We start from the raw sequence: 15,449 nt of genomic DNA on the forward strand, positions 1-15,449 counted from the left end.
TTATTAAAATATGATCTATTATTTATATAATTGTATAAATTAGTATTTGATGAAATGACTGAAATAATTTTTAAAAAATTTACTATTCAAATTATCTACTTAAGAAGATTCCTTTTTTAGACATAGTTTTCTACTTATCTTTATGTATTGCAACTTATCGGCTACAACCGGTAAAAACGTTTTCTTGTACTCCATAGATAAAAAGTAAATTGAAAAATTGACTACTTTATAGAAACCATATTCTAAATTTATTTTGCTTGTATCATTTTTTTCTATTAAAAAAATTATTTATAATGAATCATATCAAACAAAAATCATTTTTAAAAAAAAGTATTTTTATAAAACCGTACTCGCAATAAAGTCGTATCTTAAACTTATCGTTTCTTATAAACTAACCATTATATATATTTCCATTTGGGCAATCTTTCCGGCTCCCTAGATGTATACTACGCAGTTGAAATATTACAGTCATCTAGAAGGTAAGTTTTAAATTTACTATGAATTTTATTAACATCAGGTAGCAATTAAAATATAACGGTCATCAATTATTGATTTTATTCTATCGAGTGATTTAAGTAGTACTATTGACAAGGTAACAAGTCTTTGCATGAGTTTTATTTTCCAAATTAGCTTTTAGGTTATAGTTATTCATCGAACAAATTAAGTTGATTCACTGATTTTGGTTGCTAATATTATTATTTTCTCAAATTTAAACTTCAAATTTAATTGACTATTATGGAATGTTCTCTGGTTTTTCTTACAGTGCAAAATAGAATCAATATGATGATGGTAAGAGGTTAACTTTGGATATTATAGTTTACGTGAATCTTGTATAACTAAGATATACTAATATAGAGCTGAGCATATTGGTTCATGTGGGTCAGTCATCAATGCAGAATCATTGCATAATTTTAGTGTCACGCATCAAGTCGTAACAAATGGTGGAAGACAATATGTAATTAAGAACTGGTTTTAATAAATAAAATATTTGAAAATGACGTTGTTTGATCCTAAATTCTTTATTCCAATTTTTTTCAATAAAATATTGAATAATATTACACATATAAAATTGAAATTAATAAAAATTGATAAAATTAAAATAAAAATAAATTAAATATATTGGATAATGTTTCATTTTTGTGTTATTTCCATTTTTTTCGTTTTATTGATAAAATTTTTTAACATAAAAATTATTATTAGACTATTAGAAATTTCTCAAAATGTAAAGTAATAATTACAATAAGATGTGGTACTTTTTACACTATTTAATAGTAAGTTTTACTTTTTTTTTTTTGATGAATATGTTTATTAAACAAAATACAGTAGAGTTTATAAAGGTTATTTCTCTATGTCAAAGAAAGCTTTATAAACATAACAAAAATATTTTCCTTATACTATTGTTAACAAGTGTTATTTTAAAGGCTATTAGGCTTTTGAAGCTGCTCATAACTTTCAGATATTTTATCTAACTTGCCTGCCAGGAGGCCATAAGCAAGAGATAATTGTTAAGTAATATAAATTATCTATAGTAATTTTTGAGTTTATTAATTCCTCAATAAATTATTTTGATTTTTTGAAAATTATTAATTTTTGAGCACAAAAAACAACAGGAACTGAAGCAATAAGGTGCTTAGTAGCTATTCAGTATATTGTAAAAATTACTCAAACTGATATAATTCTATTTGATAAAAAGAAGGTTTTATGAGGCGAGTCTTATAACTTGCTGTAAGCAAAGACAGAGTAAAAAAAACAAAACTCTATGAAAGGGGTTAATCTATGCGATATTTACGTACTTAATATTAATAGTAACATCTAAGTATATTCAGTCCTTAGTAAACTAAGTATTAAACATCTAAATTAAATCACTATTAAATTATCATAAATGGTTGATACTTGATATATACACTATTTACACTATGTACAATGAATGATGCTATTCACTTATTCACTTATTTATGGTTTGCGCTTTCTCATGCGTGTTTGAACACTTTTTTTATAAGCTGAGTGACGAGCTGCTAAAACTTTGTAGTGTACAGCACTTGTAAAGAACCACCATAGCTTGGCAGTAATTCTGTGGAAATCTAAGACATCTCTTGATGGAATATCCATTGAATACGTGAACTTGTTTCTGTTAGCCATCAGGTCGTTGGCATGCCAGCAGATCCTTTTGTTGGCCTTATTCCGTTTCCAATGATAAATAATTGGTATATTATTATGATCCTGAATGAGACCGTGGTTGTCGCAATATGTAAAAGCTTGAGGAGGAATTTCACCTGTCGAAAAGCATTTTGCGAAGGTATCATCACTAGTATCAATGATCTTGTTGATTAGTGGATTATTGATTATCTTGCAATTGTTGTAAAAGTCTCTTGAAAGCTTTAACATATGACAGTCAATTCTAGGAATTCGTGCTCTTTCATATAATTCGAGGTTGCTAATGAATTTTAAATAACCTGAAGCTGCTGATCGATAAAGCCCTAAACAGGCTCTAAGACATCTTCTTTCAAATACCCTGAGTTTTTCCATTGTCGCAGCACTAGTGTTCCACCATAAAGGTGCAGCATATGTCAGAATTGAGCGAATTAGTAAAAGATAGCAAATGACTTTAGCGATTTTACTGAGCTGATGATTGTAAAAAATGGCACTATTAGCCTTAAATGCATTAATAGCTTTGTTTAATTGAATGTCGATATGAAGATTACCTCTGACTAGCTCTTCAATGTTAAATCCAAGATATTTAACTGATTTGCTTCTTTTGATTAATAATTTTTGGTCAGCAATATGTCCATTATCGTCGAACGCTTCAACCTCCATAGAGAAAGACTTAATGCTTAATCTGGTTTTTTTCGACAAATAACTTTCAGGTCTTCTGAAAATTATGCATTCAGACTTCAGTGGATTTATTTTAAGGTTCCAAGTTCTGTAAATTCGGTTAAGTTTTTGGAATAAGTTTTCTAAATCTTTCTTAATAACATTAGCATCTCTGTTTGCACTATATGATATAATATCGTCTGCATAAGCAATGAAATTTGCCCCAAAACCATCATTCAGATTAAACGCATTTAAAAAATCACTGGTGAAGATGTTAAATAGAATAGGAGAGTTCACCGTTCCTTGTTGACGACCGTCATTAATGTGAAAAGTTTCAGATGACGTTTCTCAGCCATTCCAAGTGATAAACTTTTTTTCCTTGATCATACTCATAATCAGTAGTATTAGGTGAGAACTGAAGTTTTTTTTTTTAATTTAAATACTGAGCCGTCTTGCTACACTGAGTCGAATGCTTTTTCAACATCAATTAGTACAGCACCGACTGTTAAATTATTGTTAAAATGAGCAGATAAGTCTGAGAGGAGCTTAAAAATGGCGTGACATGTCGAATGCTGCCTCCTAAATCCGAATTGGTTATGGTTATTGGTTATGCAATGATCATTGATTCTAATATTTATAACAGCTTCAAACACCTTACTTAATGAAGGGGTTAAGCTGATTGGCCGGTAGCTTTTTGGATCTGAAGAGTCTTTTCCAGGTTTAAGAAGAGGAAGAAGTTTTGCCGTTTTCCAGATGGACGGAAAATACAAATTGTTAATAGCACGATTGAACAAAATAGTGATTGTTTTGATTATCTTGTCTGGTAAATGTTTTATAATTATTGGTGGAATGAGGTCAATGCCACTCGATGTTTTATTTGGAAGCCACTTCATAATCCCATAAACTTCAAAGAATTCAGTGAAAATTTTATGGTCCTCAGACGTATCAGTATTTGAGGAATCTGCTTTATTGTTGTCATCAAAGTCAGTTATTGTTAGTTTTTCTGATTCAGTTATGAGATATTGGTCCTTAATGGTTTTAATTTTTCTTTGAATTAGATCAGTAAGACGTGTATTAGCATTAAGACTTTTTGGTGAATTTATTTCTTCAAATGTTGCACCTAAGACATTTAATTTATTTTTATCGTTATTAATTATTATGGATCCATTTTCAGAATATTGGTTTTGAAGGTTAATTTTGGCTCTATTGATGATTTGATCATTTGTATTATGTATTCTGAGTGTTTCTATTGAAATAGGTTTTCTTTTTCTTAGAAGTCTATTGATTTTAGGAAAGAAGGCTTCTGAATTTCTATAATCTATCTTTTTAATTTGTTTCTTCCAGTAGTTTTGAATTGATATTTCAAATTCTAATTTGATTGATAATTTAAGCGTTTTTAATAATTCGTTCAGTTGCTTCTCGACGTTTTTGGTGACTTTAAGTTTTCCGATCTAGATTTTCCTCATTATTGTTAAAAGTTTTGATTTTCTTTTCTGCAGTTTTTGAATTTTGACATTGGTATATTTCAATACACTATTGGAGTGTTTATTGCATTTAGGTGTGACTGTTTCTATCGCTGCTAGGATTTCTGAATTTAATTGAGTAAAATAATAATCGATTTCTTCACGAGTAATATTTAAATTAACAGGAACTTCTATTGTAGTATTATCCTCAAGGAACTCCATAAAGCTTTCCCAATTTGTAGCTTTATAGTCGGGTCTAGCAGGTATATCTTCAACTGTAGCTTTAGCAGCAGTAACTAGTTCTAATGTAAAACTCAAAGTTAAATGGTCGCTTTCATAAGATAATTTTCTGAGAATGTCATTATCATTTAGATTTTTGAGGTTAAGTCTATTGTCAGCAATACATAAGTCGAGATAAGTAGCAGCTGGGATATAGGTGGGCTCATTAGTATGGTTTATTTTAGATCTAAACATTGTTCCTTCATTGGAAAGCCAGCGATTAATATGTATTCCTCGTTGATTTAGGCCTCTATCCCTCCAAGCAGAAGAACGAGCATTCAGATCACCAGCGATTACGTAATAATTTTCTGGATAACTTAGTTTGAGTGAGTTCATAAGGAAATTCAATTCTTTGATGAAACAGTTCTTACTTTCCTTGGTTGTTGCATACATACAAATAATAAATAACGATGATCTTCCCATTTTGATTTTAACTATTGACACTTCTACTATTTTATTGGAAGATACTGAGGGTATTATGATTCTTTCAGCTTTAATCCTTCTTGATAATAGTATTGCTGTACCACCACCTAGTTTAGCTTTGCTTCTATCATTCCTGAAAATTATGTATTTATCTAAACTGAATTTATGATTTTTGTTGAGCTTTGTTTCCGATAGGAGAACTATATCTGGTGAATGCTCATCCAGAAATTCACAAAGATTATATCGTCTTGAATTGTGAACAATGGAGTTCACATTAATTGCGATGATATTAATTTCATTAATTGAAATGCTAGTGTTAGAATCACTGCAACCTATTATGCTTCTATTATTTGTATTATTTAATTCCATTTGAGATTAAGTGAATTTAGTATAAATTCTATCTTGGAAGTATTGAGTTCCACCTGTGAAGAGATTGTGTTGAGCTTTGTTGAGATTGCTGAGATTAAATCATCTTTGAATGAGTTGACCCATTCAGGTTGACTGTTATTCATATTAGAGTTATGATTATGATCGGAGTAATTATGATTACTATTGGATGCTTGAGAATTATTTGCGGACTTCTTCAATGCATTGTTACTTGCTGCATTTGCATATGAGCTTCCCGGTACTATTTCATTCAGGTTTTTGATTTTGCGAGAAGGATTTTTCTTCTGATTGATGAGCAATTTATTTATCTTGATAATCACTTTATCTTCTTACTCATTACTTTTATCTATTTCGTTTTTAATTGCACAATTATTTGGTTCATGGTTATCAGTACATTTTACGCAACGGTATTTTAAAGAGCAATTGATACTGGAATGCCCCAACCTTTGGCAGTTTTTGCACTGTGTGATCTTCTTTTTTTTCAGCGGTTACCATCTAACTGCTTGGTAGAGAAGAGAACGAATATTAATCAGTTGAGTTATATCTGAATCGTGAGAGACTTGGATTAAGAAATGATGGAATTGTTTATTATTAAACTTGTAAATATATTTGATGACTTTAGTAATGTTAATATCTTGTAGGTTCAGCTTAGCAATATCACTTTTTACGTTATCTTCATTATAATCTCCTTTAATTCCTTTAAGAATGATGTTTTTATTTCTCAGTTCTTTAGGTGTGAACGTATAAAATTGTACAGAGTTTGATTTTGATTCAGCGCCCTCATGGTCCCCGAGTACTATGAGATATAGTACTTTTTACCTAAGTTTTTATACTAAAAAATACGAGAAAAATTTTTCCGTGTAGTTATTTGGTGAAAAGCCACGTATTCTTCGCATGATTCCCACGATTAATTCAGTCCGACTGTTAACTGCTTCTAAATATTGCAACATGAGTTGTTCCTGCCTCTCCCCTCTACGAACTGCCTCTACTTGGTAGGTTTAGATAGTAGTTGTTAGTAATTCTAAAGTTTTTAATTTTCCAGCTTCTATGTCCAATTGTTTTTCCCTTTGTTGGTACAATTGTTTCTTCGCTCGTCTTTTTTCATTACTTTTTTTGCCTTCTTCTGCACTTTCCTCGTCACTAGTTTCTTTATCTCCTTTTTCCGTCGGTGGTTTGTTCAACAAACATTGGAGACGTTTAACAATATCGAGTGAATTATTTCTTTGAATTGCTTAAAGCGCAGAGCAAATGTTCATACTTACATTTCTGGAGAGCTGCTTGCCATTGGATGATTTTGAATGAATTGATTTTCATTCAAAATTACGGATTTATTATTTGTGAATATTTCAGCCATTTTATCGTACCGCGGCCAAGTGTTGCGCCCTGACCAGATTTTTTATTGGTCTTTTTTGCTTTCATGAATGTAGTTTTCATATTCCTTATTTTACTGTGCACTGCTATCTGTGAAAAATTGAAATTGTGTCCCTTCAGCACATTACTAATTTCTGTGTAAAGAATTTTTTTTTAATGGACGGATTACGAAATTTATTATGAAATCTCCAAGTCGCGTTTACATGTTCGAAATTTACAAATCTGAAGACTTTTCAACTATGCTAATAGAAATTTGAATAGTTATATGACGGCTCCATTTTCGTTATTATTGAATTGTTTATTATATGAAAAGAAATTATTCTTGAATGTTTCTTTACGAAAAAAATATGCCTCATGTAAATATTTAGAATCTTTTTAATTGTAAATATAATCAAATATTTCTTAAACAATTGTTTACTATATCTATATGGACTTTTTTTAATAAATTTTTTTGGCTATATGCAAGTTTTATTTTATCATTATTATATTAGTTATTTTTACACAATCGTAATCAAAATTTCTTTACTTCGAATCAACATTTTATATTCTTTTAGTTTTCTGTAGCTATGTATTGTTCACGTGAAATTACAAAAATATATTGATAAAAATTGTACCAAAATAAACATGTGTTATCAGAAAACAATGTAGATTTAATATATACCTTTAATTTCATAGTAGTTGAAAAAAATGATTGATATTTACAAATATAATTTAGTAGCACGTGACATACTTATTTTTATTAATTAATCATGTGTATGTTCAGAATTTGCGTAGCATATAAATTAATATATGGTATTCTTGTCTATGAAAAACCAAAAAACGTATTCGAAGAGAACATTTTATGAACATTTTCTTTCCATTGGTAACTATCTATAAACAGATTTATAATAAAAAAATGACTATTATATGCAATAAATATTGTAGATTGAAAAAGTCAATAAATGTAATATTATAAAACACAAATATATATGTATTCACTATATATATTTGTAATGAATTATAGAATTATAAACAGTAGCTAACTAATTAAATACTTATAAGATGTTACTCAGATGTCACTCAAAAGAGTGTTACATCTAACCAAATTTATTGCTATTAAAATATTCAATAAAATTCGTTAACTTTAAAAACATCCAAGATTAAGAAATCATAAAACTGGAACATCTAAAGTCATCCACGCTTACTCAGAATTTCCCAATATACTACAATTTCTGTCCTAAATTCCCCCTGAATTTCCTCAATTTATGGGCCATTTTACTGCTATAAAAACCGTCAAAAATCATCACTCAAGGGTTTTTCTTCTGATCAGCAACCTAGACGGTGACACGCAGGCTTGATTGCCCCCGCGCTCGTTGACCACGTCGCGTTAGTAAGTTGAGAATTCTATTAAGATTTTTCTCGGTATCTTAACGAAGTGTTTGTTAACTGAGGCGTGGGTTCTCGTGACATAAGATTTCATTGCAACGATTCCTTTCTAAATAACAAATTCTTCTAGTATTACATATGTTAGAAGAGAAAAGCCCTGTTAGCCCAAGATCCCTCGTTTAGCCTTTGGCTGCTACCAACCCATTTAATTAATTCTTCAAATTAATTAATAATAAATATCTTCGGATATAACAAGAGTAATCAGAAGAAAGCTGTTGCGCGAATCTCAAAGAGAATTGTCGCAATGAAGTTTTATCTTACAAGAACCCACGCCTCAATGAATGGAATTAATGTGACAAAGTAAATTATTATAATACTTACCGCACAGCAGTGTCGGCTTACAATATAAAATTAATTAGATCAGCAACTTCAGGTGTTGATCGAAGAGTAAATTTATAATATTGGCTTGACAGGAAATGAACTTGGACAAAGGTAGATAGAGGTGCTTTCTCAAGAAGACTTTGACGCACTAAATACTCTTTCGTTCACTTCAGTTCATTCAAACACAATTACAAATCGATATGAGTTATAAATTAATACGAAATAAAACTCAAGAAGAGATTTATTATTATATTTTATTTTATGAGTCCTTTTGGAAGGCGTCTCAGTACGCACGTGAACCGAGATGATTCTATATTAGATTTTGAACAGATTCTAGAGGTCTAAGTTAACAAACACTTCGTTAAGATACCGAGAAAAATCTTAATAGAATTCTCAACTTACTATCGCGACGTGGTCAGCGAGCGCGGGGCAATCAAGCCTGCGTGTCACCGTCTAGGTTGTTGATTAACCAAAGAGTGATGAAATGAACAACTCGCTGAATTGAGATACAAAAATGTCGGACATAACAGGCAAAAAGTACTATATCCCATAGTACTCGGGGACCATGAGGGCGCTAAAGTAAAACTTACTATTAAATAGTGTAAAAAGTACCACATCTTATTGTAATTATTACTTTACATTTTGAGAAATTTCTAATAGTCTAATAATAATTTTTATGTTAAAAAATTTTATCAATAAAACGAAAAAAATGGAAATAACACAAAAATGAAACATTATCCAATATATTTAATTTATTTTTATTTTAATTTTATCAATTTTTATTAATTTCAATTTTATATGTGTAATATTATTCAATATTTTATTGAAAAAAATTGGAATAAAGAATTTAGGATCAAACAACGTCATTTTCAAATATTTTATTTATTAAAACCAGTTCTTAATTACATATTGTCTTCCACCATTTGTTACGACTTGATGCGTGACACTAAAATTATGCAATGATTCTGCATTGATGACTGACCCACATGAACCAATATGCTCAGCTCTATATTAGTATATCTTAGTTATACAAGATTCACGTAAACTATAATATCCAAAGTTAACCTCTTACCATCATCATATTGATTCTATTTTGCACTGTAAGAAAAACCAGAGAACATTCCATAATAGTCAATTAAATTTGAAGTTTAAATTTGAGAAAATAATAATATTAGCAACCAAAATCAGTGAATCAACTTAATTTGTTCGATGAATGACTATAACCTAAAATCTATAACATTTATGTATTTTTTGAAATAAGAATTTGTAATATTTATAAAATAATAAAGTAATTTTTGATAAAATATTAATTTTTACTACCGCTTAGTGGTCAATTTTACTACAACAAATAGAACTTTTTACGCTGAAGTTATAGGTATATCTACCATTTAAATTGTTACTTTTTGCCGTGAACTGAAGTATGGAACACGATTACCCGCGCGGATGTAGTAATTTTTACTTAAAATATTTTTTCTGTGTGTAATATGTGTAGTATATAAGTTACGATATTATTCTCAGAAGCTTAACAATCATTATTGTTAGGAGTATTATTATTATTACAAGTTACTAAGTTATCATACAATTAATACATATCGATTAAAACTTTAATGTGTCTCTAGTTAAATTAAAGTTAATTTTGATCAATTTTCTGATTGAAAACAAAAAACATTTTTAAACTTACTAGTGGAACGAAAAACTAAATATGTTGTTTATGAAATTAAACAACAAAAAAAATGTATAATTGAACTGTTAAAGTAATAATTATATTTAAAAGATAGAAACAGTTTGGCTGACAAAAATGTATATTGAATTAAACTGAAAATTAACTTAATTACTGTGTAATGTATATATTTGTTATCAGTGATAATGATTTTATATCTGATGATAATGAATCTATATGGAGAAGGAGAAAACTATTTATGAAACAATTTATTGATAACAATTCAGTAGCAAACAACCTTCAAGAAATGTAAATATGCAAATCTGATCGGTGTATTCATTCAGCATAACGTAGCATAGTAATTTGCCAGAAGAAAGTAGTAAATTATTTGACCAAATATTAGTGTATAAATTGATGTGTCTAAAAACTAATGAATGATAAAAAATATACACGTATTTGCACTTCGTTCTTGTCTATAACAATGAATAATAGTAATGCAATCGTCAATAATATAGAATGCTGCTTATACTATTACCAACTATAGCTATAAACTGAATATTGATTCCTGTGATATCAACAGTAACGCCGTTCGAGTTTCATCGTATTTTTTAAAAACGCCGTATGAGTGAAGTGGTGCCACATCCCTTACATCGCGTTTTGTTCATTAATTTTTTATAGTTCTGTAATCATTGATTTTCATTGAGTTTCATTTACAATTTCCTATCATTTTAATGAAAATGAAGGAGTCAACGGTCTTTATCATAGAATAATATAATAATTATTATTGTAGGTGCTTTCCGTTAACTTATACTACACGTAAATAATTTGATATTGTGTTATCTTTATAAAAAATGTTTATTTGTGAACAAATACGCTTATATAATTTTGAAAATAATTAATACGACAAAGGGAATAATAAATATCCATTAATATGAACAGAATTTTTTGATTCCTTTCAAATTTTAGTGGTGGTGGCGCTCTTATCAGTAATCACACTAATTTTTGTGTGATTACTACGATCATGTTCAAACTCAATGTGTTGACTCAACACATGTTGAATTGTTGAGCTGTGTTAAATTGTCCTGAACACACTCATTAATGCTAAGGGAGGAACAGCACTAATGGTAGGATTTTAAAACGCACTCTGTGCTTTTTAATATCTTAGATTAGAAAAATAAAAACGACGATAATATGTCTTGGTTATTCACGGATATTGTTAATGAGAGCCTAACTAGTGGATATAAAATAATTACAACCCTTCAAAATGATCCCAATTTCACAAATTTCATAACTGGCATACACCAACGTTTATTTGCAATAAATGAAGTATTTTTAATCTAATGTCGGCTTTTTATAAAGATACAGAAATTTATTAAATTGCAAATAAATTAAAGCATTTTTAAAATAAATCTACGTTAAAACAGATTTGTGAAAAATACAACAATTCGGTCTTGAAAATTTCTCTCTTCTCTGCGTAGAGCTTACGCACCTTCTATTGGAACATGGTGGTGCCATGTTGCGGCCACTCCTAATACGTGTGTGTAGAAAATAAAGAAAACTACATGACCACATGTAATAAGTGTAGAAGTGTGACTTCGACATTCACACACAACATGTGGGAAGTAAAAACTCAAGCCACATGCTGCAAGTGGAATTCTCATCTACGCCAGTCAAAGAATGATATTCCAAAATATTTGAGAAAACAGAGAAATTAGTTCTGCAGCAGGCTTGATTGTAAGTATTTATATGCGCTATAAGAGATTTTAAATTTTATCAAATATTTTCAACTGATGTGTTGTTTAGTGCTATTGAGAAAAATTTGAAATCACAACGAAACCGTACAAGAAGACTGCAGCATTTCGACGTGGACAAATCAAAGCAGCTTCAACCAAGTTTGAAACCTTCGTAGACCGATTCGAAGACTTACCAGGTGTTCTGACTTGGTCTAAGGTACTCTATCGACGGCCTAACATTTTTCTCCCCACCGAATAATTAGATGACTCAAGGTCTCTCCTGCCAACTCATTTTCGCCAATTAGACAACTCTAATTAATTCCTAGGCATATACATCCCTTCTCTAAGGGCCTAGAAGCTTCGAGAAAAACGGTCTATATTTGTCGGTATTCGCCGGTTACTGCGAGTATTCGTACGTAGCTCGTACTCGAACGATTCTTGGGCATCATCGGACGATGCCAACCCACAGACAACTCGTTGTAACAGTCAACTCGGTACGTGTGTACTAGCAGAGAGCTCACGCAGTCGAACTCTCTAGTGAAAACCCAGACAACTCCTCAGACATGGACTAACTCACCAGTTAATCATCTATAGTGATGATTATGAACTCATCAGGTAGTCTACCTCTTAGAAGACATCCTCAGGAAGCTCATGTTGGTCCGCATCAGCACCTTCTTACAAAAGGCGCGAATGATGTCGGCTTCAACGCCTCACGGCCTCATGGACAGACACACACACAAGATCCATACACGAACAACTCACTCGTGTCTGTGTGGCTGACGCCAACACAATGAAACCCAGACTACTCAAAAAAATCAGGCTACTCCTGGTGCAGAGACCAGTACAGGAAAACTTACAACTTTCCTGTGATCCTCTACTCATCAGTCAACTCATCAGTGAACTCTGTGTGAAATTTCCGTGAACTCAAGACTGTACAGACAATTCAAAGACTCTTTTATTGTTATTTTTCTGTTACTGTGATTTTAGTGTTTAATAAATCGTTAACTGTTACTGTTAAATAGTGTCAGCCAACTCATTTACACCGTTCAAAAGTCCCGACTGTTCTAGCATCCAAACATCCTAAAAAATACAGTCCACAAAGTCCCGACTTCTCACTCAGCCGACTCAAAGTCAGAACACCAGGAAACCAAGCAAGATTGGAACAGAGCATAGTCAATATTAAAACAACAGTTAAATATCTTAAATTCATTTCTGATGAGCTTACAGAATTAGATCCAGATTTCTGTAACCGAGAGATGGTATAGAACAGGCATGGGACTCCGTACCTGAAATGGGTTTTTTCAACTTTACTCAGACAATCGGGCCCCCGGGGTGACATAGATGTTTCTATTCTTTAAGATATGTCGCGTAACAACGGGGGCAGATTATAGTTCGTCGTGCCCCATTTTTACTCTGCCCTAGATGGTAGTCTGAATGTGGGAACTTCGAACACGCCGAGAGCGAGACGCGTTAGCGACCGCCGACGAAAGCGGATAAAGTTGGTGCTAGAGGAGGCCAAATTCCAAGCCCTGTGCCTGGGGCTGCAAAGTCGAAATAAGACATGTAGGCCTAGGTACAACTGGCCGATTGAGGTCGGACTCGTAGTGGTATGTTGTAAGGCCTCGGGCTTGTTACGTGTATCTCTGTGCCTGTTCTAAGGTGCAGGTATACGCGTCCCGGGAAATGTCATCGCGAAAAGAGTAGAGTTATAATTTCCCAGAATTATGCCCAAAGAGGCGAGGTACTCAATTTCCGTCCTTCGGACGGGGGAAGCATGGCTTTTTTACTCAGACAATGTACTTGCTTCAGCAGTACATATACTAAAATTGATAATACAGAAATTAGCATGGCCCCTGCACAAGGATGACACGCAAAATCGTGAAGCGTTCCACATTTTTTACGACAGGGTGTCCGGTTGGCCTCGCGCACGCTGCCTTCTAGCACTCTCGCTAACAGCCGGTCTCCGAACCTGGCTACGCGCACGCGATCGCGATCGGTCCGTCTCGATACGAGCTTGCCCAGTCAAAGGAATGCTTTGTGCTCCTAAATCGACTGGGTACTCGAGTAAACCCGATTGGCAGAGTATTTCGAATCCGTAAATGCTCAGTGAGCCTTACCCGACCAAAAATTCACAACTCTCCCGGGCTCTGCATACTAAACACAGAAAAGGTATCTTTTGACCTCCCGCAATGGAAGGCCGTTGTCAGGGCTCGGCAACGGATCTCCACCTATACTTTTCCCGTGATCTGGGAGGGCGTGGACTACTAAGTTTGGAGTGTTCACATGACAGGTTAGTAATAGGGCTGGCTTATGACATCTATGAGAGCTCTGATCCTCTTCTCAAGTTCGTGAACAGCTTTGAACTATTGGGAAGGGATGCATTTCTATATAGAGCAGCATATCAGGCAGCGCAGATCCTCGGCTCAGTTTTCGACCCTAGCAGCCCAGACGGTCTAAGGCTTTTGTAATTGACGAGAGGGCAGCGAAAGGTCGATATAAAAACGACCGAGCAGTTAAAACTGCTCGACGAACATGTGGCAAAGTCCTCACATGGTGTGTTTTATCGTCATCTCGAAACACAGGACTTGTCACACCAGCTGATTTTCCAATACCTCAAGTCAGCTGGCTTGTTCTCTGAGACCGAAAAATTCATTATGGCATGCCAAGATTGTGTATTTTCCACCCTCGCCTATCGGCGTGATGTTATGCACGAGCAACTCGAGGACACAAGATGCCGAGTTTGCCACGGTAATGTAGATGAGACGCTATTTCATGTGCTATCGGCTTGTTCGATATTAGCGCGCTCAGCCTACATTCACCGGCATAACGCCGCCCTAAAAGTGCTGTATTACTACCTTCGGCACTCTTATGAAATAGACGAGACACCAGTGCTGCCCTATGTGTCCGGTGAAATTGAGTCAGTCGTTGAGAACGGGAGAGCAAAATTTTTTGGAATTACCCGCTTTCTACGCCTCAACGCAATGAACACAATAAGCTGGATCTTACTCTCTTCGACCATACCACCGAGCCACTTTGTGTGAAATGGATTACTACCGGATCTACGCTCAATACCAAGATCTAGCGTTAGAGAGTAGAGACTAGAGACCCGCACTTAGTGGATTCCTAAGTAGATTTCTAAGTGGATTTCTGAATTTATTATTGATGATTTTTTTTTTTTAACATGGCATACTGAGAACACTGAATTCTCAGCCCCGGCTGAGACGAATATACGTGCGAAATAAGAGAGTAAACAGGAACGCTACAGAGAGCTCATGGAGGATATGAGAAATGTCTATCTCGAATACACAGCGCACGTAAGAGTCCTGATGATTAGCGCCCTGGAGGGATAAGGGACCGCTTTTTGACAGAGCTCCGAACAATACCAATCTGCTGCAGTCAGGCTGAGGTTCTCGCGGCTCGTATGCAGAAAGCGATCATCCTTGGTTCTCTCCGAATCCTGAGACGTTTGTAAAAATTTCGACTAAACGGCTGCAGCCCCGGCTCACCCTCAAACCTGAGGGAGTCGGGCGTCTGCAGGATAATCCCGTCTGGTCAGGCCCCAGGTGGGTCAAAGCC

General features: G+C 33.3%; 2 long non-coding RNA genes and 1 other non-coding gene across 3 annotated transcripts; 2 read left to right on the plus strand and 1 right to left on the minus strand.

The window, feature by feature from the left end:
- The first annotated feature begins 341 nt into the window (after positions 1-341).
- On the plus strand, positions 342-998 carry LOC118074971 (uncharacterized). Its single transcript, XR_004691253.1, has 2 exons — positions 342-479; positions 764-998. It is a non-coding gene; the product is annotated as an uncharacterized lncRNA (long non-coding RNA).
- An 8,345-nt stretch (positions 999-9,343) lies between these two features.
- LOC118074970 (uncharacterized) lies at positions 9,344-10,296 on the minus strand. Its single transcript, XR_004691252.1, has 2 exons — positions 10,162-10,296; positions 9,344-9,578 (listed from the first exon to the last, which is right to left on the minus strand). It is a non-coding gene; the product is annotated as an uncharacterized lncRNA (long non-coding RNA).
- A 3,373-nt stretch (positions 10,297-13,669) lies between these two features.
- Positions 13,670-13,771, plus strand: LOC118074975 (U6 spliceosomal RNA). Its single transcript, XR_004691254.1, has one exon. It is a non-coding gene; the product is annotated as a U6 spliceosomal RNA (small nuclear RNA).
- Positions 13,772-15,449: the final 1,678 nt, after the last annotated feature.

This window comes from Chelonus insularis, unplaced genomic scaffold (genome assembly GCF_013357705.1).
Source record: "Chelonus insularis isolate UGA/USDA-ARS -01 unplaced genomic scaffold, ASM1335770v1 contig_141_pilon, whole genome shotgun sequence".
Lineage (NCBI taxonomy): Eukaryota > Metazoa > Arthropoda > Insecta > Hymenoptera > Braconidae > Chelonus > Chelonus insularis.